The sequence below is a fragment of the Teleopsis dalmanni genome, chromosome 2 (genome assembly GCF_002237135.1).
Source record: "Teleopsis dalmanni isolate 2A chromosome 2, ASM223713v2, whole genome shotgun sequence".
Taxonomy (NCBI): domain Eukaryota; kingdom Metazoa; phylum Arthropoda; class Insecta; order Diptera; family Diopsidae; genus Teleopsis; species Teleopsis dalmanni.
The window spans coordinates 35,997,380-36,001,692 of NC_051847.1; the positions used below are offsets into that span (position 1 = coordinate 35,997,380).

The 4,313-nt window shown below is 29.1% G+C and overlaps 1 protein-coding gene across 1 annotated transcript in view; it reads right to left on the reverse strand.

Moving 5' to 3' along the window:
• The window catches only part of LOC119674309 (neurogenic protein mastermind-like), a 596,927-nt gene that overhangs the window by 502,286 nt on the left and 90,328 nt on the right, over positions 1-4,313 (reverse strand). The gene's annotated exons all lie outside the window — the stretch shown is intronic.

Sequence of the window (4,313 nt, forward strand, 5' to 3'; positions counted from 1 at the left end):
CTTAAAATATCGAAAAATATACAGCGCGCGAATTTTAAATGAGAATTTCCGAAAACTTTTCAGTCTTAATGTACTCTTATAAACTAAATTTTGCATACGTCTCTTTTAATGAACTCACAGAAGAAGTTACTTGTAGATCACTTGAACGGTCATATTAATTAGATGGTTTTAGAGACATGAAATGTCGCAGATAATTTGTTAGGTCATTTTAAAGAGATGATTCCAGGCATTTGGAATATCGTCCCTGCCTGTAAGTGGTTGAGTGTTATAGATGTATTCTTTATGATTAGCCGGCTATATAGAATATAGCCTCAAAATATTACGCCTTTCTTTCTGTATTAAAAATAGAAGAATTTATAGACTTTTTTTTTAATAGGCTCAATATAACTTGTTGGGTTAGCGATTTTATATATAAAGCAAATCGGACCTGCTGTAAAGCTGCGCTGCCATGGGAACTTTGTCATATTATCTTGAATCCTCTTTATTTTATAGTTAACTTAACAGAAATGCATGGTTGATACATGCTGTAGGGCAATATATTCTCTAATATAGTTAATATTTATGTACTATTCAATAAATTTCATTCAATACGAAAGGCTACGATTTATCCTAAATATAACACTTAACCTCACTTGTTGCATTTCTTTAAGAGAGAGTGTTTGATTTTGTTTCTATTATGTATTTCAGGACTTATTTTTTAGGTTTAATAACTTCGTGCCTTAATTTCAGGAAATAATGCGGTTAAATCAAAGAACTTTCACTGCATTTAATTCTTATGTTGTGTTCTATTATTTGGAGTAAAGAAATGTTGGTTGCCTTCTAATAACATTGTTTGGTAGGTGGAAGGATTAAACGATTAAATAGTATTACATACAAAGGAATCAAAGGCAAGTACCTGTCATCAAATTGTTCCTTTGATGTTGTACCGAAATTTGGTGTTAACTCAATTGTTCAAGACAAAAATTGTAACAGAAATTTTGTAACAAAAAAGGATTTTCTTTCAATTTTTTTTCAAATCAAAGGATATTTTCACTTACACTGTTTTTAGTTGAATATAATAACGATTGAAAAAAAAGGAGCAAATTACATTTTTTAAGCTTTGGTGTTAAGCCGGATTTTGGTTTTATTATTTTCTATAGGAAACTCTGCAGGAAACTATGAAATGATAATGATGGAAAACTTAAAGGAAAAGTGGAAGAAATATAATTTTATTTAAAAATAAAAAAAATTGTATAAAACAATTATAAGAATAAATTATTTTATAAAAAGTGTTTATTGAAAAAATTTTTTCAAAGACGTTTTTTGAAAAGTAGTGAACTACAACAACAAAAATTATTTTTATATTATTTTAATTAATTAAATTTTTGGCTCGCTATACAGCTGTTGGTCTTGGAATTTTTTTTTATATCTTTATAATCTTTAAAAAAATATTTATGCAAATTATTAGAACTAATAAAAATAGTCATTTCTGGACTTGACTGACTGGCGGAATGTAATGAGCGCGGCTAAGGATGATACAAGTCTATAAAGACCAACTGAGTACACTCAGAAAAATATGTTCAATTACTATGTGGTAGTAGTTAAATTGACCTGAAATTTTTGTTGGAAAAATTTGAGCTCACGTGGTAGAGAAGATATAAAACCAACATGTGGTATGGTTGAACTAATAAGATGCGCGGAGTATGAATATTTTGACATGAGATTTAGTTAAAATCGGATTAAATCAATCAAATTTTTTTTCTGAGTGTAGAAATATAAGTGGTTAATATGTTATGTTAATAATTTTTTTAATAAATATATTCCTCTAATATCTGATATTCTTTTGTAAAATATTAGATTTCTAAATGTAATATATTATCTGTAAATGTTATGCATATGTAACTCATTACAAAGGTTAATATATACTTCATATATCTTAAAATAAAATTTTTTTAAAATCGAATACAACCAATGCCAAAACAAACTATTTAAATTAAAATAAATTTTTCTATTAATTAAAAAATTTTGAACAACCTAAAATGGAAAAGCATTCATCAAATTAGTTGGCTACATCGGTACGGCACTCTCTCCTACACACATATCCAGTTTATAGTGTAAATCATAACTTCGACAGTCTTTGGCTCCCCTTTGACATTAGTTTTGTATCTTGGCATAATTGAAAACACCCTTTGCACGTGTTTTACTATTTCAATGTGTTCAATCAGTGAGGAAACAAAACAGGAAATCCCTACACACAACAAAATTCCTAGAAATTCCTTCACTGCAGCACATAAAATAATTCAAAACGTAGTGCTTAGTTTAACCGTAAGGACATGTAAGGATTCAGCGCTCAATTCATAGTGACACTTTTAGTTGATTATCTTACAATGAAAGCATAGTCCAAAAAAAAGGAATATTATTATGAATGTATGAAAAAATAGAATTGAATTGAAAAAAGGAGGGAAAGTATAGCAGCTCATAAAAAACAACAGGATACCCCCCCAAAAAAAAAAAACAAAAATGCAGATAGAAAAATTTAGTAATAAATATTTGAGTTATTTTTGACATGGACACATGTCCCTCTATGAGACTCGACTGCCTGTTAGTGTAAATGACAGCAACAAAATAGGCTATAAATGACACTAAAAATAACAAAAAAAAAATAGAAAAAAAATAAATGTTGGAAGTCAATGTTGAGTGGTAAAAAAGTGTATTATCAGTACGAGAGCCGATTAGGTTTTCAAAGGATAATAAATATTTAAAACAATAAATTCAACTTTAATATGATAAATTAATAATTAAAAAACAATAATGAATTTTTTTCGAATATATTATTTTATTAATAACGCGGTACGTGTTTAATAGAACTGTGGTGCAGAAGGTTTAGGTTCCATTCCCAATAAGGTACATTCTAAAGATATGCTGAAAAATTTTTTAAAACAGGTTTAATGACTCTGTTTTTATAATAAGACTTTAATTAGTATTTAAATTATCTAAAAATGACTACTGATAAACGGTTTTTACATCTGAAAAAATGATTGCTTAAGAGCTTAGGGAAGATTTCAGGTGGTAGTTCTAAAGATTTTTTAGAAACGTGACTATTCCCTGTATATCATATGAGGCTCTAAAATTCAACAAGACACTCTAAAATTTTGCTTTGAAAAATCTATAAAATCCATAAAATCTATATAGAGGTCTAACTCTGTCTGTTATCGCAAGGCACCAATAGGTCTAGATTTATGACCAACCAGAACAACTTCATCTGACTTACTCTCATTCATATTTCTAATATTAATTTGCACTTATTTGATTCGGTACCCGCAGGTAGAAAACGTTGTAGTGGACATTCGTATCTTCAGTGGAAGGATCAGGTGATGAACTATTTGAGGGCGCTTCGTACTATTAACTGGCGACAGCAAGCCACGGATTGGGCTAGCTGGTGGAGACTACTTGACGTTCTCAAGGATGATTCAGGTCTGTAATGGCTAAGTAAGTAAGAACGTATAGTTTCAATAAATGTGATTGCAGTTTTACAATGTATTGTTCGAAATAATACTGCAAATATATATTGTCAAAGAATATATAATAAGTCAAAATACAGATAATAATGAATTAACTTTATATATTAATTATATATAAACAATAACTTTCATAGCTAGCCATGAATAGAATTTTAATGTTTTGTAGAAAAATAAGTATATTATTATTTGTTCAAATAAAATATGTAAAGCATAGTTAAAAAATTTTTTTATACTTCAATTAACCCTTTTTTGGCAACTGTTTATTTCCGCTCCAGCGAAATTTCACGTTAATTTTAAAAACTTTTGGACAAAATGGACTTAGGAAGGGTATAACTTTTTTATATATCAAAAATAAGAAATTATTAACTGAATCCCTCAATATTTTTCAGTTTACTGGAGGTGGTGGTGATGTCGACAGGATGCGATTAAATAACCAAAATGTCCCAGATTATTATGACCTGCCCTTAGTTGGTGGATTATATATAACATTTTTATATCCAGAAGTGCAACTGGAGGTTCAGCATAAATTTGAGGATGATGTTCGTTCTCATCATAATCGCCTTAGACGCCAAATGAGTATTCCGGATTGTGCTTTTGATCCTACTCATGATCGTACATTTTTAGATCATGAAGGTGTACTGCATAGTCTTTTTACACCACTAACTTTTAGCCCAGAATTTATACGTAATAATCGTTTGAAGCATTTAAATTTTCAGAGACGTCTCGACATTTTAGTCAAAAAATCATTTCTGATACGAAATACTGAAATAGTCAAAATGGTACACGGGATGGAAAAGGACAAATTTAGAACAA